Raw genomic sequence first — 17887 nt, 5'->3', positions numbered from 1 at the left:
GCAGACCTATCAGCGTTCTTTGAACCTTCCCCAGCATCGCCTAATCATAGACGTTGCAACAAGGTGGAACTCAACACTGCGCATGCTTCAGAGACTGTGTGAACAGAGGCGGGCTGTTATGTTTTTGTGGGAGGATACACATACACGGGCAGGCAGTAGGATGGCAGACATGGAGTTGTCAGGTGTGCAGTGGTCGAAGATTCAAGACATGTGTCAAGTCCTTCAGTGTTTTGAGGAATGCACACGGCTGGTTAGTGCAGACAAGGCCATAATAAGCATGAGCATCCCCCTAATGCGTCTGCTGATGCAAAGTTTGACGCACATAAAGGATCAGGCGTCTGCAGCTGAGGAAGAGGAAAGCCTTGATGACAGTCAGCCATTGTGTGGCCAGGGCAGTGTACAGGACGAGGTAGCGGGCGAAGAGGAGGAGGAGGACGAGGAGGATGATGGGGATGATTATATTTTTAATGAGGAAGCTTTTCCGGGGCCACTGGAAATTGGTGGCGCGGCAAGGCCGGGTTCTGGTTTTTGGAGGGACACAAGTGACGTGGATTTGCCTGAAACTGCCCCTCAACCAAGCACAACCGCAGATTTGAGAACTGGAACTTTGGCCCACATGGCGGATTATGCCTTACGTATCCTCAAAAGGGACACACGCATAACTAAAATGATGAATGATGACGATTACTGGTTGGCCTGCCTCCTTGATCCTCGCTATAAAGGCAAATTGCAAAATATAATGCCACATGAGAACTTGGAACTAATATTAGCAACCAAACAATCAACTCTTGTTGACCGTTTGCTTCTGGCATTCCCTGCACACAGCGCCCGTGATCGTTCTCACACGAGCTGCAGGGGCCAGCAGACCAGAGGAGTTAGAGGGGCAGAAATCAGAAGTGGCGTTGGCCAGAGGGGTTTTCTGACCAGGTTGTGGAGTGATTTTGCTATGACCGCAGACAGGACAGGTACTGCAGCATCAATTCAAAGTGACAGGAGACAACATTTGTCCAGTATGGTTACAAACTATTTTTCATCCCTTATCGATGTTCTCCCTCAACCGTCATTCCCATTTGATTACAGGGCATCAAAATTAGACACCTGGCCAGAATTGGCAGAATATGCATTGCAGGAGCTTGCTTGCCCGGCAGCTAGTGTCCTATCAGAAAGAGTATTCAGTGCTGCAGGTTCAATACTAACAGAAAAAAGGACTCGTCTGGCTACCCAAAATGTAGATGATCTAACCTTCATTAAAATGAACCACAACTGGATTTCGAAATCTTTTGCCCCACCTTGCCCGGCTGACACCTAGCTTTCCTATGAAAAGGTCTTGCCTGTGGACTATTCTGAATGCCTTTTCCAATCTCGTAATTTTCTGCACCTGATTGTCCAGCATACGACATGTTTACACCTCACTAAATGGCCAAACTCCCCACACGGGGCCGTGGTATCGACACTTGGCGACAGCACCCGTGAGAGTGCAGTTTGTCTGAAGAGGTGGGTGAGCCCGCTTTTGGTCGACGGCACTGCCACTGGGTCCCTCTTAGTACAATAAAGTGTCTCTGGCGGTGGTGGTGCGCACCCAACGTCAGACACACCGTTGTAATATGAGGGGCCCTGGGCCTGTACCGCCGGCCACAAGACAGTTTCCCCCCACCCCAGCTCAAACAGTGCTCTACCACTTGCAAAATTATCTCACAGCTCCACCAATGTTTAGTCTATGCGCTGACATCCTTCAATGCCTGCCACTGACAATACCATTGTATTGACATTTTTGTTATGTTAGGCCTTCGATGCCTGTCTGTGGTCACTCCTTCCACTAGGCCTCCACTGACCACACCACTGCTGCCCGTGTACCCCTGGAACCAATTTAAAATTGCCTACAGCCATGTGTTATTATTTTAGGCCTTCGATGCCTGTCTGCGGTCACTCCTTCCACTAGGCCTCCACTGACCACACCACTGCTGCCCGTGTACCCCTGGAACCAATTTAAAATTGCCTACAGCCATGTGTTATTATTTTAGGCCTTCGATGCCTGTCTGCGGTCACTCCTTCCACTAGGCCTCCACTGACCACACCACTGCTGCCCGTGTACCCCTGGAACCAATTTAAAATTGCCTACAGCCATGTGTTATTATTTTAGGCCTTCGATGCCTGTCTGCGGTCACTCCTTCCACTAGGCCTCCACTGACCACACCACTGCTGCCCGTGTACCCCTGGAACCAATTTAAAATTGCCTACAGCCATGTGTTATTATTTTAGGCCTTCGATGCCTGTCTGCGGTCACTCCTTCCACTAGGCCTCCACTGACCACACCACTGCTGCCCGTGTACCCCTGGAACCAATTTAAAATTGCCTACAGCCATGTGTTATTATTTTAGGCCTTCGATGCCTGTCTGCGGTCACTCCTTCCACTAGGCCTCCACTGACCACACCACTGCTGCCCGTGTACCCCTGGAACCAATTTAAAATTGCCTACAGCCATGTGTTATTATTTTAGGCCTTCGATGCCTGTCTGCGGTCACTCCTTCCACTAGGCCTCCACTGACCACACCACTGCTGCCCGTGTACCCCTGGAACCAATTTAAAATTGCCTACAGCCATGTGTTATTATTTTAGGCCTTCGATGCCTGTCTGCGGTCACTCCTTCCACTAGGCCTCCACTGACCACACCACTGCTGCCCGTGTACCCCTGGAACCAATTTAAAATTGCCTACAGCCATGTGTTATTATTTTAGGCCTTCGATGCCTGTCTGCGGTCACTCCTTCCACTAGGCCTCCACTGACCACACCACTGCTGCCCGTGTACCCCTGGAACCAATTTAAAATTGCCTACAGCCATGTGTTATTATTTTAGGCCTTCGATGCCTGTCTGCGGTCACTCCTTCCACTAGGCCTCCACTGACCACACCACTGCTGCCCGTGTACCCCTGGAACCAATTTAAAATTGCCTACAGCCATGTGTTATTATTTTAGGCCTTCGATGCCTGTCTGCGGTCACTCCTTCCACTAGGCCTCCACTGACCACACCACTGCTGCCCGTGTACCCCTGGAACCAATTTAAAATTGCCTACAGCCATGTGTTATTATTTTAGGCCTTCGATGCCTGTCTGCGGTCACTCCTTCCACTAGGCCTCCACTGACCACACCACTGCTGCCCGTGTACCCCTGGAACCAATTTAAAATTGCCTACAGCCATGTGTTATTATTTTAGGCCTTCGATGCCTGTCTGCGGTCACTCCTTCCACTAGGCCTCCACTGACCACACCACTGCTGCCCGTGTACCCCTGGAACCAATTTAAAATTGCCTACAGCCATGTGTTATTATTTTAGGCCTTCGATGCCTGTCTGCGGTCACTCCTTCCACTAGGCCTCCACTGACCACACCACTGCTGCCCGTGTACCCCTGGAACCAATTTAAAATTGCCTACAGCCATGTGTTATTATTTTAGGCCTTCGATGCCTGTCTGCGGTCACTCCTTCCACTAGGCCTCCACTGACCACACCACTGCTGCCCGTGTACCCCTGGAACCAATTTAAAATTGCCTACAGCCATGTGTTATTATTTTAGGCCTTCGATGCCTGTCTGCGGTCACTCCTTCCACTAGGCCTCCACTGACCACACCACTGCTGCCCGTGTACCCCTGGAACCAATTTAAAATTGCCTACAGCCATGTGTTATTATTTTAGGCCTTCGATGCCTGTCTGCGGTCACTCCTTCCACTAGGCCTCCACTGACCACACCACTGCTGCCCGTGTACCCCTGGAACCAACATCAGAAAATATAAAAATAAGTATTTTGCTTATAAAAAAGAAAATACTGGAGAGATATCAAATGCAGACATTTTAACATTAAAAACAAACACATACAACAAAAATCTGGTACAGTACTAAAAATGGCCACCAGCTACAATAACTTTCTCCTGCAAGTAGTTAACTGAAAGGTTTTTTCAATTTTAAACACAGATATGGCATCCACCAAGTGTTGTCCTGTCGCGTCTTCTTTATATTATTGCCAAGAAGATGCAAAACAATGAAAATAATAAAATCATTATTTACCAAAAAAATAGAGTAAGTCAAAACCACATTGCAAATAAACATTCATTACAAATAAAGAAGCAGGGCGCGTCCGAGGGTGAGTATATACCTAATAAGAATATAATCACCCTCGGACGCGCCCTGCTTCTTTCCGACAGTCTTCCTTCCTAAGAATCAGCCCTTCCGTGGTGTAGAGAGAGGGTTTGTTACACTCCAAGGTGTTCCCCAGGTTGCCTTTCCTGAGCTTCGATCTTCCGGCTCTCGTTTAGTAGTTGTTGGAAACTACGCTGCATTGGGCCTACAAATTGGGTATGGGGTGTAGAGAGATGGTGTGTTCCACTCCAAGGTGTTCCCCAGGTTGCCTTTCCTGAGCTTCGATCTTCCGGCTCTCGTTTAGTAGTTGTTGGAAACTACGCTGCATTAGGCCTACAAATTGGGTATGGGGTGTAGAGAGATGGTGTGTTCCACTGTAGAGAGATGGTGTGTTCCACTCCTAGGTGTTCCCCAGGTTCCCTCGCCAATGCTTCGATCATCATGCTCTCGTTTAGTAGTTGTTGGAAACTACGCTGCATTAGGCCTACAAATTGGGTATGGGGTGTAGAGAGATGGTGTGTTCCACTCCAAGGTGTTCCCCAGGTTTCCTCTCCATTGCTTCGATCTTCATGCTCTCGTTTAGTAGTTGTTGGAAACTACGCTGCATTAGGCCTACAAATTGGGTATGGGGTGTAGAGAGATGGTGTGTTACACTCCAAGGTGTTCCCCAGGTTTCCTCTCCATTGCTTCGATCTTCCGGCTCTCGTTTAGTAGTTGTTGGAAACTACGCTGCATTAGGCCTACAAATTGGGTATGGGGTGTAGAGAGATGGTGTGTTACACTCCAAGGTGTTCCCCAGGTTTCCTCTCCATTGCTTCGATCTTCCGGCTCTCGTTTAGTAGTTGTTGGAAACTACGCTGCATTAGGCCTACAAATTGGGTATGGGGTGTAGAGAGATGGTGTGTTCCACTCCAAGGTGTTCCCCAGGTTGCCTTTCCTGAGCTTTGATCTTCCGCTCTCGTTTAGTAGTTGTTGGAAACTACGCTGCATTAGGCCTACAAATTGGGTATGGGGTGTAGAGAGATAGTGTGTTCCACTGTAGAGAGATGGTGTGTTCCACTCCAAGGTGTTCCCCAGGTTTCCTCGCCAATGCTTCGATCATCATGCTCTCGTTTAGTAGTTGTTGGAAACTACGCTGCATTAGGCCTACAAATTGGGTATGGGGTGTAGAGAGATGGTGTGTTCCACTCCAAGGTGTTCCCCAGGTTTCCTCTCCATTGCTTCGATCTTCATGCTCTCGTTTAGTAGTTGTTGGAAACTACGCTGCATTAGGCCTACAAATTGGGTATGGGGTGTAGAGAGATGGTGTGTTACACTCCAAGGTGTTCCCCAGGTTTCCTCTCCATTGCTTCGATCTTCCGGCTCTCGTTTAGTAGTTGTTGGAAACTACGCTGCATTAGGCCTACAAATTGGGTATGGGGTGTAGAGAGATGGTGTGTTACACTCCAAGGTGTTCCCCAGGTTTCCTCTCCATTGCTTCGATCTTCCGGCTCTCGTTTAGTAGTTGTTGGAAACTACGCTGCATTAGGCCTACAAATTGGGTATGGGGTGTAGAGAGATGGTGTGTTACACTCCAAGGTGTTCCCCAGGTTTCCTCTCCATTGCTTCGATCTTCCGGCTCTCGTTTAGTAGTTGTTGGAAACTACGCTGCATTGGGCCTACAAATTGGGTATGGGGTGTAGAGAGATGGTGTGTTCCACTCCAAGGTGTTCTCCAGGTTGCCTTTCCTGAGCTTCGATCTTCCGGCTCTTGTTTAGTAGTTGTTGGAAACTACGCTGCATTAGGCCTACAAATTGGGTATGGGGTGTAGAGAGATGGTGTGTTCCACTGTAGAGAGATGGTGTGTTCCACTCCAAGGTGTTCCCCAGGTTTCCTCGCCAATGCTTCGATCATCATGCTCTCGTTTAGTAGTTGTTGGAAACTACGCTGCATTAGGCCTACAAATTGGGTATGGGGTGTAGAGAGATGGTGTGTTCCACTCCAAGGTGTTCCCCAGGTTTCCTCGCCAATGCTTCGATCATCATGCTCTCGTTTAGTAGTTGTTGGAAACTACGCTGCATTAGACCTACAAATTGGGTATGGGGTGTAGAGAGATGGTGTGTTCCACTCCAAGGTGTTCTCCAGGTTGCCTTTCCTGAACTTCTATCTTCAGGCTCTCATTAAATTGTGGTTAAACGGAACAACTGCATTTGGCGTACTAGTTGGTTTGGGGCCTACTATCGGTGTCTGCCGCTCCTTGCTGTTCTCCTGGTTTCCTGTCCTGAAATTCCGTTTTCAGGCGCTCGTTAAGTAGTTGTTAATGTTAGACTGCATTTGGCCTACTAGTTGGGTTGGGGCCTACTATCGGTGTCTGCCACTCCTTGCTGTTCTCCTCCACTGAACAAAGCTGTGCCGCCTGTTTACTACTGTTGCCAATTTTGAACTGCATTTCGACTACTTACTGATTTGGGCCTACTCTCTGTGTCAGCCTCTCATTTCAGTTGTCCTCCACTGCAATGCCCCCTGATTAGTCCTGTGTTACCAATTTTGAACTGCATTTAGCCCACTTTATTCTTTGGGCCTATATCTGTGTTTCCTCCTCATCCTGCCCATTGCCCAGCCAGTGATAGATGAGTCTGCTGGTACATTGACCCATAACGCAACATTTCCCGTGCACGCTACACTGCAAGATTGTGACCCTGCTGAAAGTCAGGTCCCCCTTCCCGCATACCATACCACCTTACACGGGGACAAACAGGAAGGTGCAGATGAAAGTGCAGGTTCCTTCATCAGGTGGGGGGAGGAATACTAGTTGGCGACGTCACTGGCACAGGGCCTCTCATGGTACGCAAAAGTGTTGCTGCCGGTGGGAGGCGCCCCCGCCGTGCAAACACACCGCTGTACTTTGAGGGGCCCTGTGCCAGTGCCAATGCCAACGAGTGGGCCCCCCCTGCTTGCTCAGGTTCACAGCACTTGCAAAGTTGAAATACTTACCTCTCCCTGCTCCACTGCCGTGACGTGGTCCAGATTTCCTGGGCCCACTAATTACTTGAACCAGCCCTACCCACCACAACTTTAGCCAAATGACCCCCAATTTCAAATGCCTTCCAATTATTATAAGGTAAATTACGCTTGACAAGCTTCATTAAGAAGAATGGATGGTTTTGACATTAAAATGGGCACTCTAGGTGTTTTCCTGGCCCCCACTCACTGCCGACTATGCTGCCCCATTGACTTGCATTGGGTTTCGTGTTTCGGTCGATCCCGACTTTACGTCATAATCGGCCGATTTCACTCGACCCGACTTTTGAGATAGTCGGGTTTCGCGAAACCTGTCTCGACTCTAAAAAGGTCAAGGTCGCTCAACTCTAGCCAGGAGTAATCCAATAATGAAGCTGTGATCCAATCATGACCTTGTTATCTTGGCTGTCATGGCGACGATCCACCAATGAACTATTCCATTCTCAATAACAAATATATCCTCCAATACTGAAGGATCTTCTTGTACTGCTTTCAATAAATGTCAGCCAATCGCAATGTTTCTAACAACCTAAATACCCACCGCTATACCAGCCGTCAGGAGCCGCCAGAGCAGGCGCACAGGTACATCACGTGCCCGCGTCACATGACCGCAGCACCGACATAACCCACAGCGAATGCGCCAGCAGCACTGAACCGGATGTCACTTGCCAACAGTACTGGGCATCGCAAGTGGCCACGTCAGAGTCAGGGAGGAGCCTAGGTGAACCGCCCTCACACACCTCCTGACAACCACGGGACGCAGCGAATCCCCGTCTGAATGGAAGATCCGGATATAACCAACTCCATGGCAACCAGCGTGTGTATAAATAAATAACATGTGCATGGCCATTTGGCACACAAGGGGAAGAGGAAGAGATAGGTAATAAAAACCAACTGCACATCCACAGAATCAACCACGAAAAAAGAAAATAACCCCATAGCTTCCAAGTCTCTTAAAGCAAAAAGAACTCAGATGGATTTCTACATTAGAGACTTTGCAACCAAAAGGGTTGAATATTGAGTATAATTTACAGATATGTACTCTCTAATCCCTCTCTCTTCGCAGGTGGCGCCTGAATCTGTATATTTGTTTTTAATGCTGATATCTGTTTTTTTGTTTCTTTGTTTTTTCTTTTAGTGCACTTGGGATTTGACATCCAGGGAGACTTGGAAGCTATGGGGTTATTTTCTTTTTTCTTGGTTGATTCTTTAGATGTGTAGTTGGTGTTTATTACCTATCTCTTCCTCTTCCCCTTGTGTGCCAAATCGCCATGCACATGTTATTTACAGTATGTGACGTCACCACTGTGCTCTGCTTTACGGCCGGCACTGACACAGTCAGTGCAGGGAAGCTGACGCCGGGGGACGTGACAGACATCGGAATGTGAGTATGTAGTATTTTATTTTAACTTTTACAATGGTAACCAGGGTAAATATTGGGTTACTAAGCGCAGCCCTGCACCTAGTAACCCAATGTTTACCCTGGTTACCCGGGGACTTCGGCATCGTTGAAGACAGTTTCAACGATGCCGAAGTCTTTCCCCTGATCGTTGGTCGCTGGAGAGAGCTGTCTGTGTGACAGCTCCCCAGCGACCACACAACGACTTACCAATGATCACGGCCAGGTCGTATCGCTGGTCGTGATCGTTGGTAAATCGCTTAGTGTAACGGTACCTTAAGCTTCTCCAATCTATTCCAATGCTAACCCCTTAGTGACCAAGCCAATTTTGACCTTAATGACAAATCCAAATTTTACAATTCTGAGACTGTTTTCTTGTTACATATTGTACTTCATGATAGTGGTAAAATTTATTCAATATGACTTGCGTTTATTTATGAAAAAATTTGGCACAAATTTTGAAAATGTTGCAGTTTTCAAACTTTTAATTTTTTGTGCCCTTAAATCAGAGAAATACTGTATGTCACACAAAATAGTTCATAAATAACGTTTCCCATATGTCTACTTTACATCAGCACAATTTTTGAAACATAATGTTTTTTTTGTTAGGAAGTTATAAGTGTTAAAAGTTGACCATCGATTTCTCATTTTTACAACAAAATTTACAAAACCATTTTAAGGGACCATCTCACATTTGAAGTGACTTTGAGGGGTCTATATGACAGAAACTAACCAAAAGTGACATCATTCTAAAAACTGCACCCATCAAGGTACTTAAAACCATATTCAAGAAGTTTATTAACCCTTCATTTGAATCACGAGCAATGTGGAAGGAAAAAATTAACATTTAACTTTTGTCATAAAAAAATTTAATTTAGACCCAAACTTTTTTATTTTCACAAGTGTAACATTAGAAAATAGATAACAAGATTTGTTGTATCTCAACAAGCGGTACAAAGACCACAAAAGAAGAGTATAATCCTTAAATCAATTTTTTATTAAGGTAACAAATTAACAAATAGATCAAACAAATCAACCCCCTCCCTAACGCACGCCTCCTGAACAAGTTGTTTCGAAACGTGCGTTGGGGCGGCGGGGATCTCCTGTCACCAGCCATATGCTGGTCTAATTATTTTTGTAAGTATAGATTACCTCTTGCTATTTATATATGTATGCATTCCTAAGGATGGTCCACTTTGGACTTGATGCACTTTGCACTTTCTGAATCTATTACGTCGCATCTATTGAAAGACCAAAGGACATTAGACATGAGATTCGACATAAAAGGATTCTTAATGAATGATATTAAATAATATTAATCCAACTTTTGGATTATATTGACAATTAAGTTTTTCCTCCTGTTTTTGGCATATTATAAGTTGTTGTTTTTTATTTTTACTTATTTTTTGCTACCGCAATGATGGGCATATATTTCATATATTTCACATATTTTTCCCCTCAATTTTTCAAATTTTCATGTTTTAATTTTTATTTTTTATTTTATTTTTTAATTTTTATTTTTTGTTTATATATTTTTTATTTATCTTATATTATTTATTTGCTTTTTTCTCATTTTTGTATTATTCCTCTCCTGTGCCACATTATATGGGATATTTTATTACCTACTTGTTATGCCAGTGGCACCTAATTTAACATGGTGGTAGAATTGTATATCATACACACATATTATTATTATTATCTCTTACTTACTATGCCATTGGCACCCAATATAATATGGTGGAAGTGTTATATAGCACAACACACATATACAAGTCATGATCCCAGTCCCCATTGAATTGCGGCATTAGTAGTTTCCTTAGTCCCCATATCCCCATTGTCTCTTACTGCATTATGTTCTTCTCCCACACTGCGCCCCTGGCTGTGCGCGTGCGTGGTCTGCGTCCTGGGGTTCCGGTTCCCCGCGTCCATGTTACCGAGGTTACGCTGGGTACTCCGTCCCCATGCGGCCGGTCGTGTGACGCGGGGACCGGAAGTCCTGGACCTCCTGACTGCGCACGCGCCGGTTATACCCGGGCCGCAGCGCTCGGATTAAGACGCTATAAAAAGCGTCTCAGCGCACACCCCAGCTACCCCTGACGAAGGAAGAATACACGTTCCGAAACGCGCGTCGGGTAGCGCGAACACTGGCAGAACCACCTCAGGTATATAGCGTTTACAATTGTGGCACCGTCCTTTTTAATTATTTCTGTTCATGGGTACTTTGTTAGGAGAATTATCATTTGCACAAGTGCACCTTATCTCTACTATTAGCATCAGTCACACTTATCGTCAGTCACTACCATAATTACTCTGGTTGGAGTCTTTTCCCCATACACAATTGTCCTTGTTAGTTGATTCATAAACCCTTGGTATTGATACAGGTTTACCCTAACTGGAGTGGCGGTATCTAATTATATACAATTTTCATTCTGGCTTTCTTCTTTTTCCCCCCCTCTCTATTATTTTCGTTTTGCACTTTGTCACTTTAGTTGGCATATTTGCACATTGGACTGTGTGACATATATTTAATAATTTGGCTTTTTTTATTAAATTTTTTTTTTCACTTTTGTTCACTTTTATATAAATTTTTTTAGTCTGTGGGACAGTATAGCGAGATTGACACTAGCCAGTAATTTGATTAAATTATTCAAAACTCCCCCTTTTTTTGCACCTGTCACTTTATTCAGTATTATTGCATAGGAATATAGTTGTATAAAACAACATTTTTTCTGTAATCAATATACGTATAGTGTGCTATTGGTGCTAGCCATAAAATCTGATTAAGCACTCTTCTTCTACCTCTCCCTGTTGCACCAGCCACTTTATTTAGTAATTTTTATAAATTAGGTGTGTGCATATTTTTAACTACCCCCCCTTTTTCTCCCCTTCCCCCCCCCCCCCTTCCTCACCCCCTGTAGATTCCTAGCACTATATACAAGACTTTGTCCAAATTTTCCCTTTTATCTACTATTTTTTCTCCTGTTATATTTTTGGTGCAGCTATATAAAATATTTATGTAATCTTTCAAGACATATATTATATCCTGTTGGTTGGTTTAAGGCATATATTGCTAAAGGAATACACATATAGCCCCTTTTTATATATAATCTGTCAGTGTTCGTATTTTATTATTTATTAATTAAAAAATTTTCTTGTTTTATATTTACTATACAAAGTTTGATTGATATGCAATCATTGGCACCCTGTCAATAAAGCCATAATTTTCCATATCCCTTGCCTTGGTATAAATTTTTGCATACTTTGTTCCATGGTACATTACGTTGGTTGGTAGTCCTTTCTCACAGTGGTTTTTCACTGTATTCTTTCACAACGCACCTTGGTGGTTTTGATTACCGCTCTATTTTAGATTATAATAATTTATTATTTTACTGTTTTAATTATTTTCAGGTGTATTGTGTTCTATAAATTATTTTTGTAAGTATAGATTACCTCTTGCTATTTATATATGTATGCATTCCTAAGGATGGTCCACTTTGGACTTGATGCACTTTGCACTTTCTGAATCTATTACGAATGCTGCTATATTTTTTTCTAGTTATTTGCACAGACATGTATGTGTATTTGCACACTTATTGGGTCTGAGGTATTGAGCATTAGCATCTATTTGGCATTCGGCAGGCTGGTTTCAGAGTTCCCTGTTCACTGTGGTTTCCAATAGTGTCTATTTTACCGTTTATTGATTTGTTTGATCTATTTGTTAATTTGTTACCTTAATAAAAAATTGATTTAAGGATTATACTCTTCTTTTGTGGTCTTTGTACCGCTTGTTGAGATATATATATTCATTTGAGTTGTTGTCCTATATTTTTTGGGACATATGGTTTGGTGTTATTAACAAGATTTGTTGTGCAATTTCTCCTGAGTATGCTGATTCCCCATATTTGGGGGAAATCTACTGTTTGGGTGCATGGCAGGGCTCAGAAGTAAACGAGTGATATTTGACTTTTTGAACACAAAATTATCTGGAATCGAGAGCGTTTGGAGAGCCCCTGATGTGCCTAAACAGTGGAAACCCCACACAACTTAGCCCATTTTGGAAACCACACCCCTCAAGGATTTTATCCAGTATAGAGAGCATCTTGAAATTACAGGTACCACACAGAATTTGATAACATTAGGACATCATATTGAGTATGTCATCATTAGTGTTGGGTGTGAGTGTTCGCTACTCCAGTTTGCATCGGGTGCTTGGGTACGCGCTGAATATCGTGGGTGCTCAAATGACATGCTCGAGTCCCTATCCCGCATGTTTCGTGGCTGTTAAACACCCCCCAAAAATGCAAGGATCTGTTATACTTCTTGCATACCCGAGAACCCGATGCAAACTCAAGTAGCGAGCACTTGCGCTCAACACTGGCCATCATATCATTTTTTTTACATTTGGAAAACCCCCAATTTTAACCCCAAGCCTAACACAACCCTATCCACAACCCTAACCCTAACTGCAAAGAATGGGATTTTTTTTTATTTTAAAGGGAACCTGTCACCCTGTTTTTTCAGATTGAGATATAAATACTGTTAAATAGGGCCTGCGCTGTGCGTTACAATAGTGTATGTAGTGTACCCTGATTCCCCACCTATGCTGAGAAATACATTACCAAAGTCACCGTTTTCGCCTGTCAATCAGGCAGGTCAGGTCAGGGGGGCGTGGTGACATCGCTCTTTTCTTCCCCAGCTTTCCGTTGGTGGCGTAGTGGTGTGCGCATGTCGCAGTGACGAACCCACTGTCCCGGTGGGGGCGGCCATCTTCCTGGGGCCGCGCGTGCGCAGATGGAGTGCTCTGCTGCACGGGGCTTCAGGAAAATGGCCGCGGGATCTGCGCACGCGCGGCCCCAGGAAGATGGCCGCCCCCACCGATGACAGTGGGTAACAGCGCAGATCGCGCGCTGCTTCTTCACGTGCGCGCAGTGGATTCGTCACTGCGACATGCGCACACCACTACGCCACCAACGGAAAGCTGGGGAAGAAAAGAGCGATGTCACCACGCCCACCTGACCTGACCTGCCTGATTGACAGGCGAAAACGGCGACTTTGGTAATGTATTTCTCAGCATAGGTGGGGAATCAGGGTACAATACATACACTTATAGTAACGCACAGCGCAGGCCCTATTTAACAGTATTTATATCTCAATCTGAAAAAACGGGGTGACAGGTTCCCTTTAACAAAAGGGTGACAAAGGGGGATTTGATTTACTATTTTTTTTTATTTTGATCTCTGTGATAGGGTTTATCATAGTGATCAAAAGCAACCAATAAGAAAAATTCCTTATTGTTGCCGAGTACCAGCCGGCAGATCTCGGCGGGCACACTGCGCATGTGCCTGCCATTTTTTTCCAGGAAGATGATGCGGCGGTCGGGAAAGACATCAGGAGTGTCTGGGGATGTATCGGGGGACTCCATTTCTCTCTTCTCTGATGTTAGCTCATATCAGAGAGAGAAATTAATTGAAAATCAGACTTTTTTATTTTTTGTAACAGCCGTTATTTGGTGAATAACGGTGATCATGTGATAGGGGACTGTAAAAACCAGCCCTGATCATGTTCTCCAGGGTCTTCGTTACCCCCCAGTAGCTGAGATCCCAGAGATTTTCCGACACTGGGGGGTGCTATACCCTAATTTCGCAGCGCCACTTAAAAAGCGGCGCTGAGGAATAAGGCCCCTTAACTGCCGCCGTTAAAAGGCGTATCAGCGAGCGTTAAGGGGTTAAAGAGGTTGTCCACTACTTTTTCATTGATGACCAATCCTTAGGATAGGTCATCAATGTCTGGTCGTCTGGGGTCTGACACCTGGCACCGCCGCCGGTCAGCTGCTATTGGTGTTGGCTGGCAATACTCACTTGCAGAGCTGGCTGTCTTCTGATAGTGGCTGCCGCAGGGTACTACACATCCGACCCCTATTCATGTGCAGTACCAAACCTCAACCACTACTAGAAGACTAGTAGCTCTGTGAGTATTCGCTGCCGCCAACATTGATAACAGCTGATCGGCGGGGGTGGCGGGTGTCAGACACCAGCCGATCAGACATTGATGACTTATCCTAACGAAAGCTCATCAACGAAAAAGTAGTGGACAACCGCTTTAATCACGGGCACAGCACACGGACTGCACGCAGATGCCATTAGTGCGGTCTGTGATTTTTACAGGCTCATATACTTATATTGGTAATGCTGGTAAAAAAAAAACGAACGTTTTGTAGATGGACACAGTCTGCAAAAACACAGAAATGTGAATAGTGCTATAGACTTTAACGGACACGTGTTCTATCCAAGAAAATCCTGGCTAGACTACATAAGTGAAGACCAGACGTCTGAATGAGGCTCCGCTCTTACAATGAGCGCTGCGCTTCTGATGTTGCAGTATTTCTGCACCAATTAGCTCATTTGATGGTTTTCTTTTGTGCAGTGTTATCACGTTTTCGATGCTTTCTTGTGATGTTTGATATAAAGCTGCTCTGTTTTGTGCAGTTACTGCTTTTTAGCTTTGATGAAACCTTGTTTATAAAGCCATGTGCGGATGACGAGCGTTTTTACAGCTTTTCCACTGCAGAAACTCAATAAAATCCCAGAATTATGCAAATCGTCTCTTCAGAGAGGAAGCGAGCCAGAACTCGAGCGCCACCTAGTGGAAGGTAGCAATCCTACACGTCAATGTTAACCCTTCAACGAGCCTTGTCACATGACTTAGGATAAAATCCCATAGAAATTTTTAGCTGCAGACTGTTCTCATCTCATTCACGATTATGGGGGAAATCTGCACCTAAAAATGAATATTTACAAGAGAAAGTGACGCGCGGAGGATTTGCATTTTGTTTCCGCAACAAAAACTGTAGTCGCGCTGCTAAAACAGTCAGAACAGCTCGTTATAACCCCCTTCTGGCGCACTGACGAACTGCAGCCAGAGCGACTATCGGGCATGCGCAGTACAGCAGAGGAACAGACATGCGCAAAGCCGCAGCGGAAAGACGCGGAGGATGTATTTTTGATACTGACAAGCTCTTCCGGTGTCAGTGATTGCTTACTTCCGGGTGGAAAGAGCGGAACTGCACGATGGAGAGTGGCAAATAAAAGCCGGGAGGCAGTGGCGGGCCGGTAGGGCTGGTGAACGGCTGCACGGGGAGCGCGCGGAGGAGTGGCTCGGTCAGTGGTGGGCACCGGGCGCTTTGTTTTGCCTTCCTCTGCGCTTGGCCGGCTGTAGGGAGCTGTGCACTGTGCCTCCTGCAGTCAGCGGGGGTGAAGGGAGACCGGTGGGTGTCAGTAGAGGCCCCTGTGAGGGGTAGTGTGCCAGCGCCCTATGTACATGCCCGGCGTGTGCCCCCGCAGGACCAGGCTGCCCACTGTCACACAATGCTCAGGGGAAGCCCTAACATTGGAGGATGATGATGATGATCTCTGCACAAGTTTATTCAAAGCATTGAGGCAACAGCTAAAATGGCACCTGGCCTGGTGGAGGAAGACCCCCTGAAAAAGACCCCGCTCTGACCCATTGATTATACATGGCATGGCTGTGCCCCTCTGTCTGTCTTCTGCTCTTCCTCCATGTTTCCACCTGCTATGGCTCTTGTGGTTTTTTACTTTTAATTAACTTGGCTAGTATTTTGGATTGTTTTGAACATCCCCCCCATCTAAGTGAGTGAAGATGGTGGCTTTTTGGTAATTGTTTTCCTGTGGGGTGCACTGTCCCATAGTGATGGTTTTTCTAGTACAGATAGGTCTATCTAGTAAACTGGTTATATGAGCAGTGAGTGGCTATGCAGAAAGTGAGCAGCGCAGCGTCCAGACTCCATTCTCTTATAAAATAACACTGCACAATGTTGGGGGGGTTTGTTTTGACTTGGGGTATGTGTCCACGTTCAGGAAACGCTGTGTTTTTGATGCTGCATAGAGACACAGCCTCCAGATGTTACCGCATAGTGGAGGGGATTTCATGAAATCCCGTCTCCACTATGCAGCAAGACACATGCGGCATGCCCGCAAAAACGCACGTGCGGCGCGTCTTTTAAGAACGCAGCATGTCCTTAAATTGCAGAAACAACGCAGGTGACCTCAGGTGCAGATTTGGTCACGATGTTACCTGCATAAAATCCTGACCAAATCCTGATGCAATCCTGAATGTGGACACATACCCTTAGAAGGCTGTGTTCACCTTTTGGGTGTGATGCAGTTTTAGAATTTTTATATATAGTTCGTTAGTAAAGAGACCAACTTCTTTACTTGGCCCCATTTGCTTTCAATTGAGCTGAGCTGCAATACTGCCCAGACTGGGCTGTTAGGTGTGTGTGTCCCAACTAACAGATGCCTGACACGAGTCCTGGGGCAGCCTACGTTATAAACGTGATTGTCTTGTGACTATTATGTAGAAAATGGGTTTGTCCTTTTTAGTTGGCAAACTGTGTTTTTTTTTTTTTTGTTTTTTTTTTCCCCTACATATCCACTGGGAGAACCCTTAGGGTATGTTTCCACGTTCAGGAAACGCTGTGTGTTTGACGCTGCATAGAAAACCAGCAGAATCCCAAGGCGCACCACGATAACATATATCAAATATATAACCTAAACCAAATACAATATGGGGTGCAAGTGAGTGATCGACTAAACAGTAACAAAGAGAAAAGCATCACTCCAAATATGCACACCACATATACAAAAATAGACATAATACTGAGTAATATGAAAGCACTAGATTTTTGACACACCACCTAAGAATAAAACATAATTAAAAACAACAACAAAAAAGCCCTGTCCATGAAAGTCAGATAGTAATCAATGCAAACATATGTACATGATACAATATATAGTGTGACCTGAAACACTACATGCCTGCCCATAAACCCGTAATGAATAGGGGCTCCACGTGGCCACCATAAATGTAGCACACTGAGCACGATCCACCAAAATAGTGCCTAGATGGCAAAACAATACAATATCTGTTTGGCTCGTGGGATATATACAAAACCCAAACTGACTAATCAGTGGTCCCAAAATCACCATAATGGTTAGCAGTTTGACACTTTTTTTTTTTTTGTTGGAAGGGTTAAAAGTTGACCAGCAATTTCTAATTTTTCCAACAATTTGTAAAACCAATTTTATAAGGACCAAATCACATTTGAATTGACTGAGGGACCTATGTGACAGAAAATGCCCAAAAGTGACAACTCTAAACGCTGCACCCCGCATTTGAGAGGTTTATTAACCCTTTATGTGCTTCGTAAGAATTGGTGGAATATGGAAGGAAAAAGTTTAAAAAAAAAAAAAATGTTCACAGAAATTTTAATTCAGACCCCAATTTTTTTATTTTCACAAAGGTAAGAAGAGAAAATAAACCCCCAAATTTGTTGTGCAATTT

The 17887-nt window shown here is 44.9% G+C and overlaps 1 protein-coding gene across 5 annotated transcripts in view; it reads left to right on the top strand.

Moving 5' to 3' along the window:
* Positions 1 to 15538: 15538 nt before the first annotated feature.
* TUT7 (terminal uridylyl transferase 7) overlaps positions 15539 to 17887 on the top strand; it is a 119830-nt gene continuing 117481 nt past the window's right edge. For 2 of the 5 annotated variants that reach the window (XM_069761971.1, XM_069761962.1), the window contains exon 1: positions 15539 to 15636. The gene's annotated coding sequence lies outside the window, so the exon portion shown is untranslated. Of the gene's footprint in view, positions 15692 to 17887 lie in introns of all 5 variants that reach the window. The other 3 variants (XM_069761969.1, XM_069761959.1, XM_069761965.1) reach the window with 2 other exon arrangements.

Source organism: Ranitomeya imitator, chromosome 1 (genome assembly GCF_032444005.1).
Source record: "Ranitomeya imitator isolate aRanImi1 chromosome 1, aRanImi1.pri, whole genome shotgun sequence".
Classification (NCBI taxonomy): domain Eukaryota; kingdom Metazoa; phylum Chordata; class Amphibia; order Anura; family Dendrobatidae; genus Ranitomeya; species Ranitomeya imitator.
This window is presented reverse-complemented; position numbering and strand designations above follow the sequence as displayed.